The sequence below is a fragment of the Lissotriton helveticus genome, chromosome 7 (assembly GCF_964261635.1).
Source record: "Lissotriton helveticus chromosome 7, aLisHel1.1, whole genome shotgun sequence".
NCBI classification, from domain to species: domain Eukaryota; kingdom Metazoa; phylum Chordata; class Amphibia; order Caudata; family Salamandridae; genus Lissotriton; species Lissotriton helveticus.
Genome location: NC_136068.1, coordinates 1,278,354,058 through 1,278,381,344, shown reverse-complemented (window position 1 = coordinate 1,278,381,344; position 27,287 = coordinate 1,278,354,058). Strand labels below are relative to the sequence as shown.

The 27,287-nt window shown below is 47.4% G+C and overlaps 1 protein-coding gene across 3 annotated transcripts in view; it reads right to left on the bottom strand.

Annotated features, from left to right (window-relative positions):
* Positions 1-4,894, bottom strand: part of LOC144770188 (monocarboxylate transporter 6-like) — a 365,737-nt gene extending 360,843 nt beyond the window's left edge. For 2 of the 3 annotated variants that reach the window (XM_078654495.1, XM_078654496.1), the window contains exon 1: positions 4,765-4,894. The gene's annotated coding sequence lies outside the window, so the exon portion shown is untranslated. The remainder of the gene's footprint in view (positions 1-4,764) is intronic. The other variant, XM_078654498.1, reaches the window with a different exon arrangement.
* Between the last annotated feature and the right edge of the window lie 22,393 nt (positions 4,895-27,287).

Below are 27,287 nucleotides of genomic sequence, written 5' to 3'. Positions count from 1 at the left end.
CCTTTAGATGGAGGTGCTATGTGTTGGGAGTGAGTGTCAGTGGGGTCAGGAGTGATATGAAGAGTGAAATTAAAAAATACCTGGCCTTGTGGTAAAAAAACTTTTTATTAGACACTGGCTGGTATTATTAAAAGAAAAGTGAAGTGGAGAGATCGAGCTAATTAATGGGCTCTCTCTCCAGTGTGGGTCAACATGTTTCGAGGCGTGAAGCCTCTTCATCAGGACCTAGGGGATGATCCCCCTGTCACTCACTAGTGTTACTCCACAAGGTAGTAAAAGTGTATATACAAAAAAGTGAAAAAAAGGTTAAATGTCTATCTATGTGTGTAGCTATACATTTTATAATTACACAATTCCTACTACTGTCAAACTGATGATGTAGTATGCTTATCAAAGGAGGGAACAATGCCTCATGAGCCAATGCAAGACAGAAGGGTAATCTGGGGTCCCAATCAGCCCCCTACACACTGGTGCCTCCTCCTTCGTCTGCGGCTTCCGTGGATGTCTACATCATCAGTTTGACAGTTAATTAATTAGCTCGATCTCTCCACTTCACTTTTCTTTTAATAATACCAGCCAGTGTCTAATAAAAAGTTTTTTTACCACAAGGCCAGGTATTTTTTAATTTCACTCTTCATATCACACCTGACCCCACTGACACTCACTCCCAACACATAGCACCTCCATCTAAAGGTGCTCCAGCGTAGTCGCTTGTCGCAGCACTGCCCCGCCCCGCAGCGGGACGGGAAGACCCCGATGATGAAGCATGACACCAAGGGCCCTTTTGGTGTGTGAGGGGTATTTTAACAAACAAGGTGTATTCCATTAACATCTGGACATACACCCACCCAACGTGAGGTGGACCGATATGATAAATTCAGCTTCAGAATTTCTAGCCTAGAATCACATATTGCAACTGGTTTATTCATATTATCATCAATTTAAAACACACATTTGATTAAGGTAGTTTAGACAAACTACGAAGCCCATATATCTTAGGTCCCTCTTAAGATTGTCTCCCTTAACACCAAGGGGTTAAACCATCCCATTAAAAGGAAAATGATTCTAGATTATTGCTGTGAATTGAACAGTGATATCCTCAAAATATATATATAATTTTTAAAAAAGCCGCTGAACTCTTAACTAAATATCTTGGAGAAAGAAATACAAGTTTTAGAACAGGAGGGAACCAAAGACCTCAAGTCTAACAATACCTACAAAATCAAACAACTTAAATACGAATACGAAACACTTGCCCAAAGAGCCCACATATGGTCAACCAAACTTAAAACTAGAAACTTAGTAGAGCTAAAGAAAGCTGAGAGATTGCTTGCGTTTACCCTTAAGAATACTAAAAAATCCACCAGCATTTTCACTATTAAAGATTATTGGGGTTGTCTACAAACTTACCCCACAAAAATTGTGGACTTTTCGTGACTTCTATTTGCAACTGTATAATCCTCCGTAATTAGGTAATTATGACTATGCTGCTGCATGTAAACCCTTTTCAGAACCTATCCAATTGCTCACAGTCCCACAGGAGGCCCTCGCTCAGCTTAACAATCCTATTACATGGAAAGAAATTTGCTTAGGTATAACATTATTAAAACCAAAACAAGCTCCTGGCCCAGATGGCTTTCCGGCTTCCTTTTACCACACCTACCAACAACTATTACAGACTGATATTATAACCCTCTTTCATGAACTCATTTCAATGGGCATACTCAGAGGTTCTTTCTCAGAGGCACATATAGTGAAATTCAAAACATTTTAGACCAATCGCACTATTAAATACTGACGATAAAATGTATACTAAAATTTGGGCACTCTGACTTGAGAAAGTCCTTCCGTTACTTATACACCCTTCCCAGGCAAACTTTGTGAAAGGCCGCCTTGCAGCTGCTAACATTAGGGCCTTCTCTCACGTTTTGAAAAAAGGAAAACTTCTTCCATCATCAACCACAGCAATGGCTCTAGACGCAGTAAAGCCATTTGATAAAGTTTCTTGGCCCTTTCTACAATTCACTTTAGAGAAGTTTAATCTAGTGACTAGATAACCCAATAGCCCACATTAAACTGAATGGAAATGTTTCAGAAGCTTTTGACTTAGCTCAGGGAATGAGGCAAAATTGTCCTTTATCCCATCTATTATTTCTTCTCTCAATTGAACTTCTACTACATTCCTTTTGCATTCATGATAAAATCAAAGGTATTCCTTTCAAGAGCGTCTCTCAAAAACTGGCTGCATATGCAGAAGACATCCTAATCCTTTCCATCGAGGCAAAGCGTGCCAATCCTGAAATCTTAAATGTGATCACAGAGTACACTACAGTTGCAGGATACTCCTTATAGGGAGAAACTGAAGTCTTTCCCCTCAACAATGTATATCTTGCATTTATAGCGTCATCTGCAAATCTTAAATGGCAACCAAGCAAACTTAAATACCTAGGCATCGAGTTAGCAATGTCTATTTTGGAAACTAAGAACCATATAGAAACCTCCCTCCTTGCAAACATTAAAAAGCTTACAGAGGAATGGTCTCCGAAATCATTACATGGTGGGGAGGACTGAAACAGTTAAGATACTAGATGCACCTCAAGTCAATTTTTATCTTAATATCTTACCTCTCCAACTCTTTTTCACATCTTTCGATGCTCAATACAACATTCATTTGGAAAGGGAAAAAGGCAAGTATTTCCTTATATAAACTGAAATCAAGCAAACATGATGGTATTAACCTCCCAACTTCTTCTCTTACCAAACTGCCTTTCTAATTAGACCAATTGTTTGGTGTCTACACCCTTTCGACTCCCCCTCATCTTACTTGGGTGGACATAGAGTTGGACCTAACCATTTCTCTCTCACCTATAAGTATCCTAACAACAAAACACATTAAGGTTCCCCATTTTTATCAAATCATTAAAGATTCAGTAACAGCTATCAAAAGATTAGATAAATGCGTTCCTCATGGGATCAAAGACTCTGAATTTGCCTCTCTGTGGTTCAGTCCATCAGTAAAACTTGTTCCTAACCCCTGTTTCTGGGGATGTTGGGCCTCTATAGGCTTTATTATATTCAAGGACATTGTACCCCCCGAAAGAAGCAATAACATTTCCTGCTTTATCAACAAAATTTGCTCTCCAACCAATTGATTTTTATAATTTCCTGTTCCCCAAAGTTGCTCTTAGGAGTTTTAGGAAACGACATAAAGCAGACTGTCTCAACTTCCTACATACCTTATACTCTAAGGGCCACATGTATCAACACATTTCCCCATAGACACAGAATGGGCAAAACCCTTTGATACATCTGGCCCTAAAAGCCTTAAAGTTTCCATAATCTATAAAATACTTAAGACAAACCACTCCTATTTTTACGTACAAGATCCCAAAAACATGGGATTCATTAAGCATAATATAGCATTGTATGATGGTATCACGCATGCATTTTGCACACATGCCTTTTCAACGTCAACATTAGAACAAATGTGTTGTTGTGTTGTTACGACACGTTCCTTTTGCACCCAATTTGCCTTGGTGGGCACTGGACAGGCCCGGACTGGCCGTTGTGGGCACCGGGCAATCCCCCGGTCGGCCGCAAGGGTGGGGGCCGGTTTTGGGCCCTGGGGGCCGTTTTTGTTGCAGAGCCGTTTTTGCAGCATAGCTGCAAAATCGGCCCTGTAACAAAATCGGCTGAAAAGCGGCCCTGGCAAAGCGCTCGCCCCCCTCCCGCCTGGGGGATGGGGGGGCCGGCCGAGCACTTTGCCAGGGCCGGTTTTGGTTCCCAGTCCGGCCCTGGCACTGGACTATGGATTAGTATAATTTACTATTCCAACTCCAGTCTGCCCAACATTAGGGAAAGTATTGGACTTTAAATCCAACACAACCAACTCCACCAATGTACGCCCCCTAAAACAAGTCGTTGTAATGTCTTGCACCATTAATTAATAAGTGGTAATGACACAGTTGTTCTATTACCAGTGCTGTAAAGGCACAGCATGATTCTGGCTTTGCACTAAATTATGTTTCCCTAATATAGATCCCATACTACCATCGCAATTGCCAATATATAGAAGTAGATGCTACTGCATAAAGTTTTGCCTCTCATTTTACAATGCAAATTATGGACAACATACAGGGCTTTCTGGACCCTGGGTCGGCTGCATAATCGTGGGCTCCTTCCTTCAGCTGCTTGTTGGCATTGCCAACACCCCATAGGTGATCTAGAACACCTGCTATTCTACTGCAAACACATCTAGCGACACTCACAAACATCTTCAACAGGCACATTTCACTATCACATACCATAATCTCACTGGGTATAATCCAACATCACTCAAATACACCTCACTGACATATTGGGACTGTTTCCTCATTGACATTTTGCTCGCAATGGATATTAAAAGGATTTGTGCTAACTGGAAAAATGATAACATATTATACCACACGTGGTGGGCATGGGTATGTTTTTACAGGAGTGCTGATCCCAACATAAGGTATTGCAAGAGATTTATTGTACAGGTTTTATACAATGTAGATTGACAATACTCAGTTCCCTAGGCTCGTCTTCCTACTTCTATATGTGTCCCCTTCTCTTATACATATACCATATCACCTGAGATACTTGGGATACATGTATTATCAAAAGCATGCATTCACTATGCTGTTACAAATCAGATTCCTACGCACGCAGAGCACTCAGATCCCAGCGGGTCCCTCTGATTCCCAAGAAGTCCCTCGGTTTCCCACTGTGTCTTCTTCGTACCTTGAAGGTGCCTGGAGTCCGACAGCTAATGCTGTATAGTGTCTGCTACGGTCTCTCTCTCCTCGCCGGTAACTGCTGAATTGTGTCCTTAAATTGTCCCCGTGCTCTCCGAGGACACGCCCACTCTTCCAGGACACCCCGCCCCCTGGGGTTTGGCAGCTCTGCTCACCTGCGCTGCTCGAACCTCTTCCCGTCTCGTGAAAACAGAAGCGCGAGCACGGGGACCCGGGGAAACGCGATCACTTGACACACATTAGCTGTGTGATGCTGGCGTCACTGGCGCGTGTCGTATTACTGTGTGGAGGCCGACAGGCTGTCTACAGGGAAATCAGGCAAGTACCAGCGGGCGGTGGGGTTAAGGGGAGTCAGTCATGTGCCTCTGAATAAAGCGGACGGCTGAGCTCGAGGCAGTTACAAGGGGGCCGGGGCCGGGTCAGTGAGTGCTGTCACCAGCAGTTAACTGCGTGGTAATCACCTGCTTTAACGAAACACTTAACAGGTAGCGCAACATGTTTTATTTGTTTGTAACGCATGAGTAGCAGACGCTTAAACGCATCGGCAATTTGTAATCACTGGCCACAGAATCACTGTCAGTGCGCTGCTGGCAGGGAGCGGTTCTACTAGGATATTTAATGTACACACAGGATCTGACCTACAAGTTATGTGCGGATCTGTGCAGTAGGTGTATTAGCCAACGGAATAATCTCTTTAAGACCGAAATTTGTGACCAGCATACAAAACCCTCCAAATAGGTGCATTAAACCACTGAGGTTCATCACGGGATCAGAATCTGAAGGGTAAAAACGTATCTCAGTGACAGGTGCATCTTGTCACTGTGTTTACTGACAGCGTAGTCAATGCTTTGTTATAATGGACTTCTGTTATATTTTGCTGTGTTATGGTACTCTTGGGAAGTGTTAAGTCGTGACATTACCTCCTCGTCCTGTCTTCCCGTCCCATTCCTTAACAGTGAGCAGCTAGTCTGCTCTACAGAAACAAAAAGCCGAACTTTTGCACTTCCCCCAACATGGCATCACCATCATGTGACAATAAAGGGGGAAGTGCGGCAGAGAAACTTCCTGTTCTTTTTTTTCTGCCTTTGCAGGTTGACTTCGTGCGTAGCTGAGCTGTGGGTAAGTGTTCCTTTTTTTTCTTTTATGTATTGCGGCGGCCTGCTTTAGCGGCCGCCTTCGTTTTTTCTGCTTTATGCCCTCCTGTGCTGCTGCTGTGCCGGTTTTGTTCGCGGTTTGCTCTAGTGGCCGCTTCTGCCTGGTACGCTCACCTGTTGGGACGCGGCCTGCTTTGTCAGCCGTTTTCCTGTTTGCCGGTCCCGCAACGCCCTTTAGCGGGCGGGAGTTGCGGCGGTGTTCTTTGCAGCACCTGGGGTCCTTTGTTGTCCCGCTTCTGCGGGATGGATCCTTGGGGCAAAATTCTGGCGGCCGGCTGTTTTTTTAAAGCGCCGGCTCTTTTTCCTGATCCCGCGGGAGATCGGGTCGTCGGGACTTCGTTTGCTTTAAAATGGGGTCCTTTTTTTCATGCACTCGTCCTCTGTGAGTGCCTGTTTTGGTGTTTCTTGGACGTTGCTGTTTTTAGTCATGGACTCAAGTCCCTTCTCCTCCTCTTGATGCCTTACGCCTGTTGATTAATGAGGTGGTGGCTGCTGCCTTCCAGGCCAGGGACACTGCTGGGCCTCCGTCCAAGGTGCCTCGTGGGTATGTAAATCCGCAGGTCACTCCTGATGATGAGATGGGTCCTGAAGAGGATGAGGGTGTCCGGGGGCGCTTTTTTTCAGGGTGCTGAGCTCTCTGGCTTGTTTGCCCATGTGCGGGACAATTTGGGTTTCACTCCTCCGGTATCGGATGTTCTGGAAGATGACTTCTTTACGCAGTATCACCAGCCGGCTCCTGACTGCTTCCCATTGCATGGTGCTGTGCGCAAGGTGCTGGATCATGAGTGGAAGGAAGTGGATAAATCCGCCTTCCCTCGCTTCTTGTCTAGGCGTTACCCTCTGGAAGGTTTTGATGCTGAGTTTCCTCATGCTGTAAAGTCGAAAATTTGATGGCTGGTCTTTTCTCTCAAGGTTTGGTTCTGTCGGATGACGCCCTTCCTGCAGACGCTGTGGATAAGCGTGTTGAAGGGGCGGTGAAGCGTTCCTATGCTGCTTCCCATTTTCTGTCTGTGCAACTGCCTATTCAAATTACATGGTCCAGTCCCTCCTCAAAGATTTTCAGGCCCTGTCCCTTCTGTTGCAGGATGGTGAGGATGCCACCCCTCTTTTGTCTCTGATGGAGTTGCAGGTTCGATACTTGTCAGATCTTTCCTTTGACAATTTGACTCCTGCTGCGACTGCTTCTGGTGCTTGGATTGCTGCACAACGACATATCTGGATGCGTTCCTGGAAGGCTGAGTCTTCCCAGAAGTTGGTCCTCCTTAAGTTGCCCTTTGGGGGTTCCAAAGTGTTCGGCCCTCAGTTTGAGGAGATGGTCAAGCAATCGGCAGAGAATTGCAAGCTTGTGGCTCCTGTCCGCCCTCCTTCTCGGAGGCGTGATTTGGCTACCGTCGTGCTTTTGGGCCTTCTGCTCAGGGTGCTTCGCAGCCCTTTCGTGGCAGAGGTCATGGCCGGGGGGCCCCTGTAGGTGCCAAAGCCCGGGCCCCTGCCAGTGTTGCTGCCACCGCTTCTTCCTCTTCCCAATGACTATCTGCCTTTGCCGGTTGGTGGTTACCTTCAGTCTTTCCTGCCCCAGTGGTTGTCGGTTCCAGATGCCTGGGCGGTTCAGACCGTATTGGAGGGTTGTCGGATAGAATTTTCCTCTCCTCCACCTCCGGTCTTCCTTATGACTCCCCTGCCCAGTTTTCCTCTGCGAAGGGAGGCGTTGTTGGCGGGTGTGCGACTTCTGTTGGAGAAGAAGGCTATTGTGGACGTTCCTCCTCTGAAGAGGGGCGAGGGTTGTTATTCGATCCTCTTTTTGGTCTCCAAGAAAGATACTTCGGATCTGTGTCCTGTTTTGGATCTGAAACGGGTCAATCGCTTCGTTCTCCATCGTCCATTCAAGATGGTGACTGCATTCCATCCTGCATCTGGTGCTTCCAGGGGGCTTCCTGGTGTCCCTGGATATGATGGCTACATATCTACATGTCCCGGTCCATCCGGAGGATCAGAAATATCTCCGGTTTGCTGTGGGTTCCCGTCACTACCAGTTCCGGGTACCCCCCTTCGGCCTTTCATCGGCGCCCAGGGTTTTCACAAAACTCTTTGCCCCTCGGTTGGGTATTCTTCATTCCAGAGGGCTGCAGGTTTTTCCCTATCTCGATGACTGGTTGATTGTGTCTCCTTCTTTTTCTCAGGCTCTGTCGGATGTGGACCAGGTGTGTCATCTCCTGGGTTCCTTTGGGTTCCTCATCAACCACCGGAAGTCCTCCCTGATGCCCTCCCAGTCCCTGTAGTTCCTGGGGGCTCTCTTCCGCATGGATCTAGGCATGGTGTTCCTCTCCCAGGAGCACCAGTTGACTTTGTTTCGTCACCTTTCTTGGCTTCTGTCCCAGTCCTGGGTGTCCGCCCGTCTCTGGTTGAGGAGTCAAGGGGAGATGGCGTCCACTTTGCATATCCTTCCTTGGGTTAGGCTGCATTTGTATCCCCTCTTGCATCTTGTCCTGTCGCACTAGGATCCTGCCTCCCTGGACTAAGAGGCCCTGATACCGGTCTCTCCGGGGATCAGGTGCATCTCCAATGGTTGTTGTCCCCTCATTCTCTTTCCCGGGGGTTCAATCTTCTTCCGCTTTGAGCTGTGGTTGTGGTGTCCACAGATGCCAGTGCCGTGGGTTGCTGTGATGGGTGCCTCCAAGGCTCAGGGTCGGTGGTCCCATTTCAAGTCTCTCCAGTCCTCGAACTGGAAGGAGTTGAGGGCGGTTTGGTTGGCTCTTCGATGGTTCGCTCCTCTCCTTCGAGGTTATGCGGACGAGGTGCAGACCGACAACCATGTTGTTCGGGCTTATGTCAATTGACGAGGGGGCATGTGTTGGTCTCTGTTGGTCCTCTCCAGGAATTTCAGGCTTTGGGCCAAGCAGAATCTCTTGTCTCTGATGGCGGTCTATCTTCCAGGGAAGCAGAATGGGCCTGCGGACTCTTTGAGCAGGGTGTTCCCCTCCTCAGGGACTCTGTGTCTGTCCCCGGATCTGTTCGATCTGATTGTCCTCAGGTTCCGCCGTCCTTGGCTGGATATTTTTGCCTAGGAGGATTCTGCCCTTCTTCCTCGGTTTTGAAGCCTCGTTCCCTTCCGGTTGGCGTGGGCGACCGATGCTTTCTCGGTTCCATGGTCACTGAGGCTCCTGTTTGCCTTCCCTCCGTTTGCTTTGATTCTGCTGGTCCTCCGGAAGGTTTGGTTGGACCGGGCGGAGGTTCTCCTGGTTGTACCGGAGTGGTCTTGTCACTCTTGGTTCCCCCTGCTGCTAACCTTGTCTGTGTGCCCCATTGGAGGTTCCCCTGTGTCCCTCCCCTCTGCGGGCTCCTCTTCTCGGGATTGCCTCCCTGCGCCGCCTCCGGCTGGGGGTTTGGCACTTGAGAGGTTGAGTGTGTTGGGTCCGGGTTGCTCAGTTGAGGTTGCCCGGTGCCTCCAGTTGTCGGGACGCCCTTCCACCTTGAAGTCCTATGACCGTCATTGGAAGAATTTCTCCTCCTGGTGTCCTGGGAAGGGTCTCTCTTCTTCCTCCTGTGAGGCTGTGAGGGTGTCGGGCTTCTTGCAGGATGGTTTTGTCTTGGGGCTCGCTATTTCTTCCCTGCGTGTGCAGTGGGCTGCCATTCTTGCCTTTTGGGGTTCCTCCCTGTCCTCTGTCTCTCCGTTGGTGGCTCGCCTTTTGCAGAGTTTTTTGCTTCAGCGTCCTGTTTCTCACTCTCCTGTGCCTGCCTGGGATCTTCCCTTGGTTCTCCAGGCCTTAACGGGTCCCTCTTTCAAGCCTTTGTTCTCTGTGGACCTTAAGTTCCTTTCTGCTAAGGTTCTTTTCCTGGTGGCCATTACTTCTGGGCGGCGGATTGGTGAGATGGGGGCTTTGATGGCTTTACCCCCGTTTTTGCGATGATAAAGTCATTCTCTGTCCCAGTCAGTTTTTTCTGCCTAAGGTGTTGTCATCTTTACACTGTCAGGAGGATATTGTTCTCTCTGTTTTTTTTACGGATCCTGCCTCTCCTGAGGAGGTGGTCCTCCATTCTTTGGATGTGCTGAGGGCTCTCTGCATCTACTTGGAGCGGACCTCTAGTTTCCGTAATGTTGATTCCTTGTGTGTCACCTATGGCCTCTCTGGGCGGGGTCTTTGTCCTTCCTTGTCCACCTTGACTCGTTGGGTCAAGGGTGCTGTGATTTCCGCCTATGATTCTGCCCACTGTCCTCTCCCCTCTTCTGTTCAGGGTAGGTCGACCAGGGGCATCGCCTCCTCCTGGGCCATGTTCAAAGGGGCCTCCTTGAGAGACATTTGTAATGCTGCCACATGGGCTGCTCCCCATACGTTTGTTTCACATTATCAACTTCAGTTGGGGATGGCGTCCTCTACTGCTTTTGGCACTCATGTCCTGTCTGCGGTACATGGTTTATGATTTGTACTGTTTTCTGTTGATTAAATGGACCTGTGTTCTCGCTCTTTCAGGTCTGTTTTTTCTTACAATCACCGTGTGCTTGCGTATGGGCTCACTGTTAAGGAATGGGACGAGGAGACAGGACGAGGAGGTAATGCCCGGTTACTCACCGGTAATATCCATTACTCCGAGTCCTGGTCTCCCCGTCCCATTCCTGAGCCCTTCCTTCCCTCCCTGTATTTGGTTTTGGGGTGTTTGTTTAGTTTCTGGGTTTTTCTTTGGTATTCTCAGGAAGTTTCTCTGCCGCACTTCCCCCTTTATTGTCATATGATGGTGACGCCATGTTGGGGGAAGTGCAAAAGCTCGGCTAGGTAATAGGTTTCTGTAGAGCAGACTAGCTGCTCACTGTTAAGGAATGGGACGGGGAGACCAAGACTCGGAGTAATAAATATTACCGGTGAGTAACCGGGCATTTCTTGTTACAGTGTGTACGGCGTGCGACCGACCTTGTGTTATACTAATGGTATGTTTGGTGCATTGCTCCTAGTTGGATGGCTTCGTAGTGGTCTATGGAATTTGAGAATAGCACGTTATGCTATTGTGCGTTATGTTGAAGCACGCTGCTAGAACTTCGTATACTCTGTCCTGAAATGTAGAAGACAAGTTTAGCGAGTGCGGCTTCTAAAAGGGATCACATGTCTGGGGTAGGAGTCGGATAAGTGCCAGGGATGCTTAACTAAGCCTTTTTATCTTTCTGCAAAGATACCCTTTATTGGATACCAGTAAAACTGCTGCTACTCCACAATGAACAATATGTTGTGTTGTGTGTGTGTGTGGGGGGGTATAGCCGTGCTTCTGATCACTTCAAGGTGCCTCCACCTTTTAAAGGCCCACAAAATTACGAGATAACTGAGACAGGTAGTGGTTCCCACAGAGAACGATAGTCCTCCCCCCCACATTACGAATGGCTCGGTTTGGTACCCGGCCAATTGGGTATTCTTTCCCCAATCAGAGGCTTGGGCTGGTACCCATGCTTCTGTTCCTCAAGTGGTTCTGGTGGTAACTGCGTCCTATTGATGCTCTGTTTTATACCCTCCCCTTCCCAATACATGCTGTGTTGAGTACCCTGCCATCTACAGATAACTTTTTCGTGCCCCACATTCCAGGTGTGCTCTGTTTTGCACCCTCACCCCTTCCTAATACATGCTGTAATTTGTTCTCTGCCCTGCTGAGATACTCTGCATAGTAACCTCACTCTCTTGCCTAGATGGACTTAGTTGAGTAAGCTGTCCTCCAGGAGGTGTGACTTGTACCCTTCTTACCCATACATTTTATTTATTGAACCCTGCGCTCAAGGATCTCGGTTTGACCAGGAGCCTCACTTCGCCTGTGGCGAGGTCCATACTATCTATGATATATTAATAAATAAAATACTTTCACCAGCCCCTACAGTGTGAGCAAAGGGTAAACCTGAAACTGAAGAAAAGTTTTACATGTAACCGTTTTTTATGGATTTTCTTGCATACACAAATCAAACCATACAAAAAATGTTACACTTGATTAAGCAATGTGGAATAAATTAGATGCACCTTTTACTACAATAAGCATGTTCATATATACTTGCATTTTGTGGTTCTATAAATCATTTTACTCTGAAGTAGAAATAACAGAATTGATGAATTTGTGTCCCCACTGTTTCTGCTTCTATAAAAAAGACACTGTCATTAACTGTTGATGGATAAAATTTTGAGTAGACGCTCCTGTGACTGTGTATAGGTTTCCCTTCTTAAGAAAACAGTCTATTTTATAGTATTCGGATCCCTTTTTCGTCAATGGGTGTTCAAATGTCACAATAGCTTGGTAATAAGGAAACACAATGTTGTGTGTGTTTCCTGCAGGGCCCATTGTGGTTTTCCCTATGTTAGCCTAACTGTGCATGTTGTAGAACACACTTTTTTTGGACGCAATATCCTAAACTTCCTTTGTGTCTCTTGCTTATTTTATTGTGGACAAGTACGAGTGGGAGAGAGAAAGGGTGTTTCCTGTTACTGCGATCCCTTAGAGCATTACGGGTGTTGTGTTCTGGGGTGCCAATTCACTTGTTTCTCTGTTAAGGTTAGGAGAGTGAGTGAGGCACTATAACTAGTCGAACTTGGGCTCATAGACAGTGAGGTGGTATGATGTCCCAGTCCCGTAGAAGGCAACATTTCTAGGCAGTCAAATGGTTGAACTACTTTAACAACTCATCATCACAGAAACAACATGATAAGGAGAACTCAGTGTGGATACAATCAAGCTATATTAAAACATGTTGACATTTTATTTGATTCATTTAAAAAAAACTTTAATTCGTAAGAGGTTTTAAACAATACATAAATATGATACAACATAATTTCGGTGAAGTACAAATCACAAAAATGTCACAAAACCAAAGGTGGTCTAAGATAGACAAAACATGAATTCATATACATAAGCATAATGAAAAACAAGAAACAAACAACGAAAGGAGACAAAGGATGTGAGGTGGCTAAAAGATGGATCTTCTCAACGTGCGTTTCGGCCCTAAAAGCGCCTTCATGAGGAGGGCCACAACTCTTTATGTATGTAAATAAAGCATCAACTTCAAATCACAATCTGTAGGTGTACCAATCACACAAAGCTTAAAATGGTTATAATGCGTTTTGTAGTTCACTCAGATTGATTGAGCATCGGGAGTGAACGATAATCATAGATGACTCTGCGTTTTTTTTTGTATACGAGATTAGTGCAAACGACTAATGACTGGTCACAATAAAATAGGCTCTCAAGGTTTTCGGCAAAGCTCTGTCTAGCTCGCCCTAGGGTGCATATATAGTAGCTGATAATCATAGAAGGTTCTGCCTAGATATTAATATCCGGGATCGGTGCAGGCGACTAATAAGATAGCCCAATAGGGCAGGCTCGCAAAATTATTGGTACAGCTCTGGTATAGGACTAGTCATAATAGTTGTCGGAAAAGTGGCGGCCTGAAACAATGCTGCCATCCATGTGTACGTATTCGGACAAACCAAGGCAGGTGGTGGGAGGATCAGCGGAAATGTCTGCGACGTTGTAAAGGATAACGTTGGTGTCACACACCACTTGCATAGATGTATTTAGAGTGTATCTGACGCCATAATGTCCCAGTCCCAACATGCCAATGGTCTATGATCCCAAGCACAATTTTGTTCCTGAGCAGAATCACTGCAAAAATAACTATAACTGACTGTATAATGTCTTTAGCCACATAATATGCCACATATTCTGCATTTACTTGCTGCTTAATTTGGCCTATTCATGCTGCATTAGCTAATGAACACTGCTACATAAAGTGGTTCTCTAAAGCCACTTAATTCATGGGGGAATGTGTATTAAATTCTTTAAGTGTCAACTGCAGGACTGGCCTGTCAAAACCCAACAAGTCATCTCATTACAGGAGCTGAAACTAGATGAGAAATAAGTACCATTTGATACCGGCAAACACGTTTCTGGGGCTAGGTTAGGTTAGAAGGACTAGGGGCGAGAGCCAAATCAATCATGTCTAATAGTGTGCAAGTTCTCCAGCTGCCCACTGGAAACACAAATAACTGGAGTAGCCAATGAGTGGTCAGCGCTCAAAAGGCACTGGTAATCGCTGATAGTGTTTTTAAAAAAATATGTATATTTCAAATTGAAGCACTCCTTACGGATCAGGAGAGGTGTTAATCTTAAGAATTTTGATTCTCCTCAACTTGTTCTGGTTGACTAATATAAAGAGCAAGGTATAAAGCACATTAAGCTTTACAATGAAAACAAGACAAAATTACTGAAGACCAGTGGCGGCTCACAGAGGGAGTGCTGGGGAGCGGTGGCGGGTTGAGGGGCCAGGAGGGTTGTGGAGTTGGACATACGACGGACAGGAGTAAAGTAAGTAAATAAATAAATAAATAAAACTATTTACCTTGCGCTTGCTGCATCTCCAACTCGGCGATGCAGCGAGCTCAAGTTAAATAGTTTTATTTATTTATTTATCTACTTTACTCCTGGCCGTGGTATGTCCGATCCGATTCCACTACCGCCCACCCTGACCCTCCCCCGCAGCACTCCTTCTGCGAGCCGCGACTGCAGAAGACAAAATTGAATGGTTAGAAGTCAATCAATTAAATTACGGATTAGAATGATACTCCGAATAAAAAGAAAGGAATGCATAAGCAGAACTAACTACAGTTCAGCTCTAAGAAATAATTTAAAGTATAGATAGATATCAGACAGTCTCGTAACTATCAGGGGAGAGTGAGTCCACAACCTCCTAAGAAGGGGGTTCTTCTATCAAACATTTTACAATACAAATTACACATTTCGTGCAATTGTGCGAGACACACGGTTTGAACCAGTCAAGTTAAAGCAAGAATTATACAGTTTCTGAAACTACATTATTCTGCACTATCCCACAGATTCACATAACGCAGTTCTTATTACTGGTGTATTTCAGACACCTAAATTGTTAATATAAAGGTTGCTACTTAATATAAAGTGACACATGCTCATGAGAATCACAGCGGGATTCCAGTAGGTGAGGCTTTGGGAAAATACACTTTCAGTGGAATACGGTGCCACTAGAGTCTAAAGAAAGAAATCACTCTGTACCTGGGAAAGTGACATTATGCTATCAAGTTGCTTGTACATGAATAGTCTGCATGGTCGGAGAAACTAAAGAGAAATGATCAGTGTGTATTGAAAGATGGCTGCAAGTGAAGTAAGACATTTTGAAATAGAGGCATACACTGACAAACGTTAGAATGAATGTAATCAGCTTCACAAGTTAGTTATTATCGTGTTAATACGGTTATATATTAAAAAACAACTTTATGGGTAAGAAGGTGATCACCCAAGACTAGTAATGATTTACTACAGCACCTTCGAATGGACATTGTATTTTGAGATTAAATTTATGTACGGTGTCTAATTACTGACAGTTCTTACTGCGCACAGGGCTCAAAGTCCCCATCCTTTCCCCAGACATTCATATTTTTAAAATAGATTTCCAACTTTAGTAGGCTTTGTTTGTATAATACGATTTGCCCATGAAATTGCACAGCAACAGTGAAATATGTTTTATCTATTCAAGATGAGCTCCATCTAGTCGTCACATTGTCCGAAGACGTTTTGGTAGTTCAGCTATTCACATGGATTTTCCTTTGTTGTCTCACAGCTTTTATCAAAATTTTTGTTTGCGGGTAGTTTCAGCCTCCCAAGTACATCTACAGACTATGGAGTGGATGTTGCAGAGCTGAGGCTCGATTGAGTGAAAAAATGGTTTGACACAGTAAGTATGCAATAAAAAAGGTAGTCTCACCTTATTACAGGATGTCCCTCCTTACTTTACACTTAACTTTAAACGGTACCTGGACTTTTACACGAAGAGCCAGTGTGTTCTGCTGCATTTGGCGATAACACCAGCATATTGTTAATATATAAAAACAATTTATAGGTATGCTTTTGTTTCTGGTGAGACTGATCAATAAGTGAACTGTGCTTAGTAGGTGAAATGTTCGCTGATCTCATCTGCGGTGACCTGACAAATACAACAACTGTAAACCCTTTCATGGTCAATACATTTCATACATTTAATTTGGGAAAATAAACATCTGTTTAATAGCACACAGAGACTGCATACATAGCAGCATGAAGCATTACACAAACAAATTATTACTCTACAAACGAGAATCCAGGTAGCCAAATAAAATTATAAACGTGGGAAATTGGGAAAAGTCGAGATTTGTCTCATGCACATTCAGGCTAAACATGGAGAATCTCTCTATCCCCCTGCCTGATGAGCTTTCTTCATCTTAGTTGAAAAATGAAAAGTTCATCTGCGTTGGCGTAGTCCATTCTGGATTGGTATCTTCCCAACGAATCTAAACATTCTGAACTATGCTTCCAAGACCAAGCCGCTCTATTGGTGACCCCATTTTCTGACATAAGAATCCCACAAATGAGAAGTTGTATCATCAGGGCTGCTACAAGGTGACTACCACAAAAACCAAGGTTGTGTGGCCAACTGTTTCACTTAGTGCAGAAAAAAACATTTTCCAGCACCAGGTCACTTTTCTCAAGTGCTGTCACATAGTAAGATTTTTAGGTCTCGGCCTAGTGTTACACTGCGCAGCAGTGTTCGCGCAGCCGAGATTTAATGTTTACAGTATTGGGGGCTTAAACCTGCCCCTCTTCTTCATTGGCTGGCCTCGTAAATGCTGGCCAGCCATTGGAGGAGAGGGGCGTCACTCCATTTAAGCCCAGTCTTTTTGGGACAGAGGGGTGTGTTTTTGCTCTTCTTTCTCTCCCTGACATCATCGGGAGAGAGCACGCCCCTCATCACGCTGCCTGCACGCGCCAGTCGGCCCTCTGATTTGGGGGGGCAGACCTACTCACCTGGGCCGCACTCACACTATAAGGGGGAGATTTAGGGGTGCTTTACACATTCAGGTCATGGTCACCCCACCACAATCAAGAGGCAACAGAAAGAATGGGACGAAAGAGGCAGGTGGCTAGAACCCCTCGCCACCTCAACACACCACCCCCTGAGATTAATTCTTAGGGTGAAGGGGGCAGCTCCCCTTCTCGGGCTATTAAGAGGCCGCTGGGATGTGCTCTGAAGGAGGGGGCATCCTTCCTGAGCACACGTAGAATGACTGGGCTTCAGGGGACAGCGTGGCTGTGTCTCCGGGGCGCTGGCAGCCGAGGTTCCAGATGTGGCATGCTGCCGGTGCGCGTGGCCGGTGTACATTAGATCTGTGGCAGATAGCACGGGTGGGAGATTATGGACCCGACTCAGTAGACAGGCAGCTCTCGATTAATGCCAATACCCCCTAAAAGAAGCCTGGGCTGCAACGGCGCTATGCGCGACCGCAGTGTACCCGTGGCCGCTACCATGGTGCAGAGCGAGACCCCCTCGCCATTATTACCTCAGACGCTCGAGGTAAAAGTCACTATCACACATGGGGCAGATTTACAAGCCACGTTTGCGTCACTTTTCACATGTTAAAAATTATGCAAAAGTGGCGCAAGGGGCTTGTAAATCTGCCCCTTTATAATAGTCTAATATATGGCTCCCTCCTACTTCCTTTATAATATGTAGCATTACAAAACACATAAACACTCGCACCCAAAAACTAAAAAAATAATAATTACTTGCTATTTCTTTCCAAACTCGCTGTGCTTGCTCCCCTGCCCCCTCGCTGTACTTGCTCCCCCGCCCCTCGCTGTGCTTGCTCCCCTGCCCCTTCACTGTACTTGCTCCCCTGCCCTCTCACTGTGCTTGCTCTCCTGCCCCCTTGCTGTGCTTGCTCTCCTGCCCCCTCGCTGTGCTTACTCTCCTGCCCCCTGGCTGTGCTTGCTCTCCTGCCCCCTGGTTGTGCTTGCTCTCCTGCTCCCTGGTTGTGCTTGCTCTCCTGCCCCATGGCTCTGCTTGCTCTCCTGCCTCCTGGCTGTGCTTGCTCTCCTGCCCCCTGGCTGTGCTTGCTCTCCTGCCCCCTGGCTGTGCTTGCTCTCCTACCCCCTCGCTGTGCTTGCTCCCCTGCCCCCTCGCTGCGCTTGCTCCCCTGCCCCCTCACTGTGCTTGCTCTCCTGCCCCCTCGCTGTGCTTGTTCTCCTGCCCCCTGGCTGTGCTTGCTCTCCTGCCCCCACGCTGTGCTTGCTCCCATGCCCCCTGGCTGTGCTTGCTCTCCTGCCTCCTCGCTGTGCTTGCTCCCCTGCCCCCACGCTGTGCTTGCTCCCATGCCCCCTCGCTGTGCTTGCTCTCCTGCCCCTTGGCTGTGCTTGCTCTCCTGTCCCCTTGCTGTGCTTGCTCTCCTGCCCCCTTGCTGTGCTTGCTTACCTGCCCCGTCTTTGTGAACGTTTTTTCTAGCCTCTGTTCCCTCGTTGTGAGCATTTTTTCTGGCCTCTATTCCCTGTGTGTGGCTGTGTGTGTGTGTGTGTGTGTGTGTGTGTAGCTCTGTGTGTGTGTGTGGCTCTGTGTGTGTGTGTTTGTGTGTGTGTGTGGCTCTGTGTGTGTGTGTGTTGCTCTGTGTGTGTGTGTTTGGGGCTCTGTGTGTGTGTGGCTCTGTGTGTGTGGGGCTCTGTGTGTGTGGCTCTGTGTGTGTGTGGCTCTGTGTGTATGTGTGGCTCTGTGTGTGTGTGTGGCTCTGTCTGTGTGTGCGTGGGTGGCTCTGTGGGTGTGTGTGTGTGGGTGGCTCTGTGTGGGTGGCTCTGTGTGGGTGCCTCTGTGTGTGTGGGTGGCTCTATGTGAATGACTCTGTGTGGGTGGCTCTGTATGTGTGTGTGTGGGTGGCTTTGTGTGGGTGGCTCTGTGTGGGTGCAAATGCAATAGGTCTCGCATTTGCGAGCGATTAAGCTATTGGCATTGTAAATTACAATGCCATTTATTTATGTTTTAAAAACAAAAACATAAATAAAAATAATGTCATGAGCAATGCCAATAGCTCTAACTTTAACAATGCCGGGATCATTGCATTGTAAATGCTTGTTACTCTTGGGATCACAGACCCAAACAGAGGTTAAAAGTGAAGGGAAATGCTGGCGCTCTTTGCCCTAAGGGATGACTTGTCCACGATCCTACAGGCCATCCATGCCTTGCACTCCTCGGTGGAGGGCAAGATTGCAGAGGTGCGAGTCAACATGAACCTCATCCAGCAGAACCTCCGAAACGCCACGACCCGGATCACAGAGACTGAAACCCGACTTTCCGCCGTGGAGGATGATGTCCAGCAACTCAAAGCGCAAGTAGCCCATCTCCAGTCGCACACCCAGGAACTACACCGCTGCGCGGAAGATGCAGAAAATAGGTCCCGGCGTAACAACCTTCGCCTGGTTGGTTACCCGGAGGGAGTGGAACAGGGCCGTACGGTGGACTTCCTGGAGAGGTGGTTGCAGTCGTGGCTCTCGGAGGGATCTCTCTCCCCATGGTTTGCGATTGAGCGGGCCCACCGTTCTCTCGCCCCCGACCGATCATCATGCGGGTCCTCAACGTTAAGGACCAGGACGCGATCCTGGCCGACGCCTGCAAGCAGCAACGACTCCATTATGACAACCACGCGATCATGATTTTCCCAGATTACACCCGTGAGGTCCAGGGACAGCGCCGCTCATTCAGTGACATCAAACAAAAACTGACAGCACTCAACGTCCAATATAGGCTCCTCTTTCCGGCACGCCTGCGGGTGGTGTTCACTAACAAGACTCTGCTCTTTGACACTCCTACTGAGGCCTGGGCTTGGGCAACGGAGGAGTGCCCTCTGTGACTTAATGACCGGAACCCACTGCCTGGGGAGACGAATGGCGGGCCCGTCTGCCCCGCGCCCTCAGCCCCCCGGCCTCAGCGCAACCGCTCCCGCAGGCGCCGTGGTCAACGACGGGCCCGGTCGGACTCTCCGTTGGGCCCTTCTCAAAAGCCTATATTGCTCTCCGACGAATCCTCGGCGGGAGGCGCTCTGGCTCATCCGGCCACCTGGACCTTCGTCCTGGCACTCAGTGCTGGATCTTCCAGATACAGATCTTTCCCGTAGCCCAATGCTCCTAAAGGACCCCGCTTGAACTTGTCTCTGCCTGCCGGGCTTGGCTCCGCAGCCGGAGACTGCAACCGGACTTATGGTGTTATTGTTTTTTTTTTTCCTTCCCACAGGACTTGTGTATGTACATCCTTAGTCCAATGCTCTTGAAAGGCCCAGCTTGAACTCACCTCTGCCCGCCGGGCCTGGCTCCGCGGCTGGAGGGTACACCTGGGTTGACCATATTCCTTTCCCACCTGCTGGACTCGTTTAATCACATCCTAAAAAGAGGAGGGGTCCTAATGCTTTCCCTAATCCCAAGTGTTCTAGTTTTATACTCACACTCTGGTTTGTAGTTAGGGCGACAGATGCTTCCGTTCATGAAGTGTAGGGTGGGGTGGGAGGGGTGGAGGGGGGGAACCGTTGTCCTGACTTTTTACTTCAATTCTGTTTTATAGTTCTACCACACCAGCATTCCTGAAGAACCATGGCGTACACCCGATGGGTCAGGCAAACCAGAACTCCCCTTTTAGACTTGTGGTCCCACTGTTAACTCTGGCACTATGTCAGACACACCATTAATAAACGCCCCCCTGCGCATTATGTCCTGGAACGTTAATGGTCTTCAAGATCACTTTAAACGCATGGCTGTTCTCAAATATGCGCAGCGCTTAGGGGCAGACATCTTACTTCTACAAGAAACCCACCTGCTGGGTCATCACTGCCCCTTCCTAACGCGATACGACTACGATAGAGTGTGGCATTCGGAGTTTACAAGGGGTTCCTGGGAGGTGGCAATCCTGGTGAGGCGTTCCCTTTGTCTGGTGACTGTTCAAATGTCCCTTGATACCTTTTGTGGCCCTCAGTGGCTCATTAAACGGCATCCCACTTAACCTGGTGTCCCTTTATTCTCCTCCCTCGATTTTGTCGGCCGTCCTAGCTATGTCCGTTGAACTACTGGCGTCTCTTCCTCTTGGTCCCACATTCCTTGGGGGTCACTTTAACACGGTCTCATCACTTGACCTTGACACGACGGGCCCTCCATCCCCTGGTAGAATTGCGCAAGCCAAGCAACTGAGGTCTTGGTCCGCATCACTGGGTCTATGCGACGCCTAGCGACTGTGGCACCCTCACTTCAAACAATTCACACACACCTCGGCTGCACACCATACACAGGCACATATTGACGGCATTTTTGTTCCCTGGACGGACTGTCTTCTGATTCAGGACGTCTCGCTTCTTCCGAGAGGTATCCCTGACCATTCACCGGTGATGGTCCGTACCGGTCCCCCCCACACTTCTGTCCGGCAAACATGGAGGTTAAATGCCTGGTTTCTTCAGGGCGGGGATTCACGGAAGGTGGTGAAGCGGGAGCTAAACCAATACTTTCTCTCAAACGAGGGCTCTGTGTCCTCTCCAGGCACCCTATGGGAAGCGGGCAATGCCACGATTAGGGGGGTCGCCAAGGGTCAACTCAAGCTCCAACGGCAAGCCCAGCTGGAACAGATTACCTCGCGGGAGGCTCAGGCCTTGCGCCTCGAACGTGCCACAGCCCGATCCCCGGATACCTCCGATACTAGACTTTTGACCCGACTCCGGATGGAGATCAAACAGCTGTCGCTGGATGCGGCCAAATTCCTTTGGTGCTCCTCTGTGGCCAGAGTATATGGATGGGGTGACAAGAATTGCTCGCTCTTTCATCGCCTGGCTACGTACCCAAGGGCGAACCGCATAATCCCTGAGATAGCGGCACCAGACGGATCACTATGCCATGCCCCATTGGAAATGGCGCAGGTCTTTGCCGCCTATTACCGCAGGCTATATGAGGCCCGAGCCCCAACCCTGTCCCTTACAGACTCGATGGATGTGGAAGGTAGTCGCCTTCCATGTGTGAATGCTGCCACCCGGTCCGATTTGGACCGTCCCATTTCCCGTGAGGAAATCAGTGATGCAATCGCTCTTGTTTCTTCTGGCAAGACACCGGGTCCAGATGGCCTTCCTCAAGAGTACTATGCCCACTACCGGGAGGTTTTGATCCCCCACCTAGATGTGTTGTTTTGCCAGGCTGTGGAGAAAGTCTCCTTCCCTCAGGAAACGGACATGGCCACCATTGTGGTCCTCCTGAAATCCCAGCCCCATCACTGTAATGTGCTGATTACCGCCCCATCTCCCTCATCAACACTGAGGTCAAACTGTTCGCCACCATCCTCGCCCAGTGACTCAAACCCCATCTGTCTGTGTTGGTCCACCCCGACCAATGTGGGTTTATGCCCTCTCGTGGCACCCAACACTGTCTCCACAGACTGCACTCCGGCTTGGCCCACCGCCACCTCCTCACCCCATACCTGGCGCTTCTCTTAGTAGACTTTGAGAAGGTCTTCAATTCGGTGGACTGGGGCTTCCTTCACGATGTTCTCGACATGATGGGCCTTGGTCCCCGCTTCCGGGCCATGGTCTAGGTTCTATACGCCCTCCCCAGGGCTCGCGTTCTAGTCAACTGGGTCCTGCCAGAGCCCTTCCCGGTCTGCAGAGGGACGAGGCAGGGTTGTATCCTTTCCCCCCTGCTTTTCACCTTAGTGATGGAGCCTTTAGCGTCCTTAATGAGGTCTTGCGATTTAATGCGGTGATGGGAGTGGCCCAGTGCTGCATCGGATAAAATTGCCCTCTACGCGGACGACGTGCTCATTTACCTGGCAGATCCTGCCCGGTCGGGCCCCCATTGCATTCGCATCTTGCGGTCCTTCAAGCAGACCTCTGGCCTCCGTTTGAATCCCAACAAATCAGCCCTGGTTCCCCTCCACCTTTCCCGGGAATGCTTTGACTGGCAGTCCAAACTACCCTTACGTCTTCAATCATTCAAATATCTGGGGATCTAGGTGTCCAATGAGCAGCACAACAATATTTAGGAAAAATTGAACGGTGTGTGTGTGTGTCCCGATTTAGTTCGAAATAAAGCCAAAAAGGTATAAGAAAAGCTCCAAGATCCAAACCATGTTTACGCAAGAACCTAAAGATGTAATATAACTTCAGTACCAAAATATTAAAAACTGGATTGGCTGGTCAAAACGTATCAATAAAAATGGACCCAATGAAAATAAAAGGTGGTTCGGTATGTGGCCTTTAAACTAGGGAAAGGGTAACTGGGTATGAACCAATTAAGAGAATCACCATGAATTGATATCACACCTGCGGTTTCCAGCTATGCATGCAGGTTAGGCTCGCAGGCAACACGGGATCTCCTAACAATTCATCAGGCCAAATACATATCCCAACTCCAGTATAGTAGTGAGGTTTGGGGTTAAGTAAAACTGGATAAGATTCAAGCCACAGAGAATAAATTTTTTACATAAGATGCTAAAGGTCCCACATTTTACCCCAGCATTTTCTGTGCATGTGGTGTTAGGCCTTGGACAAGTGATGGACTTGGCGTCTCTAAGTCCTCTATTGTGCTGGATCAGGGAAGAGTTAAGGTTAAATCAGCTGATTCACACATAGCATTCAGTGGATACCCTACATGAAGGCGGTTTTTGCCTCCTTAGGTAGGTTCCCTTCTTCCGCAAATCAAATTGGTGATCTCATAATGAAAAGTTAATCTATTTGCAATATTTAGGCGCGCACGAGCTGTGCTTTTCTGTATTAAAGGTTATTAAAAATGCATTTTATATTGGGAATAGATATGAAATTTAATATATTGTCCCTGATATTGGCTTACATTTTTTCATGCAGCCCTTTTTAATATGTGTAAAGCATTTTTAAGTATTTGTTTTTTTTATTAATGCTATGCTTTTATGGCCTTTGGCCCAATAAAGTTTCTTTGACCTGACTTGCTTCCCTCTTGGTGCCTGGTTCTCTGACATGAGTGTCATCAACTCAAGTCCAAATGGAGCCCCTCACACGGGGCAAGTCCACATTCTCTCCCAGAAAAGTGCCCTTTGCTAAGTGTGCAAGTTACGGCAATGTTGGGTATTCAGATAAAGGTTCTGAATCATAGTGTAGAACAAGATCACAGTAGGGCTTGAGGAGTAAAACACCCTATCCTAATTATGCTGGCCACAGTGGGAAATGCTCCAACCCGTGGTGTGGGACAGGGTTGTAAAGGCGTGAGGCTTTTAAGCTGCGGTGCATCACAAAAGGAGTATTGCATTACAGCAGTGGGCTGGAATGGTTCTTCAAAAATGAAGGATGGTTCTTACAGTTACATTATCTATACATTTCACTTTACTTTCCAAGCGTAACCACTTATCTTTACATTTCTCATTAGGATCAGTTACCGTACTGACCTTCTGGTGTGGCACCATAGCCTTGCTCCCAGCACACGTCAACATTTGCACAATTTCTTGTGCCATCTCATTGCACATGCTTACCACTCACCACGAGCATGTCGTTCGACTGTTCTTTCAAACCCAGTTAGGACATAGACATTTTTAGGTAGAGACTAGTAGAAAGTCTACACAAGGCCTATTGGGGCTTACCAAGAACATGGAAGGAATTGGAGCCTGCCCATTGCTTACCACTGATTGCCTTTCCTTGTCACTGATTTTTCTTCTTCTAATTTGTGTCCAAGTTTGTTAATCTTGTGGTGAAGCATCTTCAGCATCCTGTGGGCCTTAAATCAGTAGTACTCCATGGAAGTCAATGACAAGGAGCCACTGATGCTAGAACTGAACCGAAAACTGCTTTTCTTGGCAAGGTAACTAACTTTCTTTGATGCTTGCTGGTCCCTTTGACTGGCTACCTGCCAGAGCTGGTTAACGAAGGTAAGCACATTCATCCACACTGTAACTTTTTGCTGAAAAAGTGTCAAATTAATCACATTTGCCAGTGCTAAGTGAAACGTCTTGATATTGTGTTCCTTGTAAATTCTATATCTCGGGAACTTTCCAGTGGATCTTTTTAATTTTGTGGTCTATACATTTATAAAAATATAACCCATTTTTATAAATTGGTGTTGGATTTTAGAGTCGCGTTTCTTTCTTCTTCAATAGTTTTGATGCTATTTAAATGTTTTACACATGTTCCTTTGTTGAAGCTTGACAGCTCAAAGCCAGAGATACCCAGGACTGAGCTATAGATTAACAAATGAAGCATGACTGCTCCTAGAAGTGCAGGTATCTATTGCACAGTGAGGTCTCATAACCACACCCTATAATACACACCATTGCTCACAATGACTGACTCTGACGGCAGCCTTGAAATTCTGAGTGTGTCTTGAGGCGTTTGTGGCTGTATATATTGGATAAAGGTGGATGTGGCACAGTGATGCCTAATAGTGATATATATTCTAGCAATATTATGGGCTTCCATGATATTTGACAATGAGGCACTGTGCAATTTATTGATGAGGGAGCACAACCTTAATAACGAAGTCAGCAGCTGCACCGGTTCCTGGTGGACTCTGATCTGACCTCTCCCCAAGAAATGGGAAAGAAGGCCGACAAATGCAGCCACAGCAGGGCCAAGCAGAAAAACAATGGTGGTGGTGGTGACCAGAAGAAGCAAGATTCTTCTAAAGCCCAAGACAAGGATGGGGAAAAAGGTAAAGACAAAAAGGAGCCTTCACAAGGTCCCCAAAAATCTCCCTCTGGGGGTGCGTCCCAAACATCTTCTTCTTTTGGCAAGAAACTTTGGTGTTACCTGTGTGAGGAGAAAGGCTATAGAGCAAGGGATGCCAATTGCTCTATAGCTAACACCAAAGGAACTACTACTACTGCCCCTAAGGCAACAAGTGTCCCTAACACCAGTACAAGTAGTAGTAGTGATCCCAAGGGATTAGTAGGGTTACTATTGGGTTCTGAAGTAGGTTCTGGCCTAGTCAGAACACCCACTTAGGCTGTCTTTGTCTGTGACAGAGGCATGGAACTTGCCACTTTCCTTGTAAGTCCGACTAACTTGGGCAAATACTGGCAACAGCCTCTGATCAATGGTCAGAAAGCGGTTGCATACAGGGACACAGGGGCCAGAGTCACTATGGTGACATAGAAACTTGTGTCTGAAAAGGGGGTGGTGATGAACAGAGTGCCTGAATTAAGCAGACCACTCTTACCCAGTCCAAAGATCAGGGCTTGATCCATCACCGTTTTTTAGCTCACTGCACCATCCCAGCTCAGAACTTGGCTATATGCAAATTAGTCTGTTCCTGTCCCAGTGCATGATGGGAACAGGGCAAACCAAACTACCAAGCCAATTCTTGTACTGGGAAGGAAACAAGCTTCCGGGGACCGGTTTCTGCCATTTCAGGCGTCGTCGGCCCGGCTTGCTTGAATCCTGATGGTGCAATGAGCAAGGGACTCACATCTGAGTATACCCTTCCACGCTTATGGTGGACAAAATGATTCAGAAAAGGGGGTGGTGATGAACAGAGTGCCTGAATTAAGCAGACCACTCTTACCCAGTCCAAAGATCAGGGCTTGATCCATCACTGTTTTTTAGCTCACTGCACCATCCCAGCTCAGAACTTGGCTATATGCAAATTAGTCTGTTCCTGTCCCAGTGCATGATGGGAACAGGGCAAACCAAACTACCAAGCCAATTCTTGTACTGGGAAGGAAACAAGCTTCCGGGGACCGGTTTCTGCCATTTCAGGCGTCGTCGGCCCGGCTTGCTTGAATCATGATGGTGCAATGAGCAAGGGACTCACATCTGAGTATACCCTTCCACGCTTATGGTGGACAAAATGATTCAGAAAAGGGGGTGGTGATGAACAGAGTGCCTGAATTAAGCAGACCACTCTTACCCAGTCCAAAGATCAGGGCTTGATCCATCACCGTTTTTTAGCTCACTGCACCATCCCAGCTCAGAACTTGGCTATATGCAAATTAGTCTGTTCCTGTCCCAGTGCATGATGGGAACAGGGCAAACCAAACTACCAAGCCAATTCTTGTACTGGGAAGGAAACAAGCTTCCGGGGACCGGTTTCTGCCATTTCAGGCGTCGTCGGCCCGGCTTGCTTGAATCCTGATGGTGCAATGAGCAAGGGACTCACATCTGAGTATACCCTTCCACGCTTATGGTGGACAAAATGATTCAGAAAAGGGGGTGGTGATGAACAGAGTGCCTGAATTAAGCAGACCACTCTTACCCAGTCCAAAGATCAGGGCTTGATCCATCACCGTTTTTTAGCTCACTGAACCATCCCAGCTCAGAACTTGGCTATATGCAAATTAGTCTGTTCCTGTCCCAGTGCATGATGGGAACAGGGCAAACCAAACTACCAAGCCAATTCTCGTACTGGGAAGGAAACAAGCTTCCGGGGACCGGTTTCTGCCATTTCAGGCGTCGTTGGCCCGGCTTGCTTGAATCCTGATGGTGCAATGAGCAAGGGACTCACATCTGAGTATACCCTTCCACGCTTATGGTGGACAAAATGATTCAGAAAAGGGGGTGGTGATGAACAGAGTGCCTGAATTAAGCAGACCACT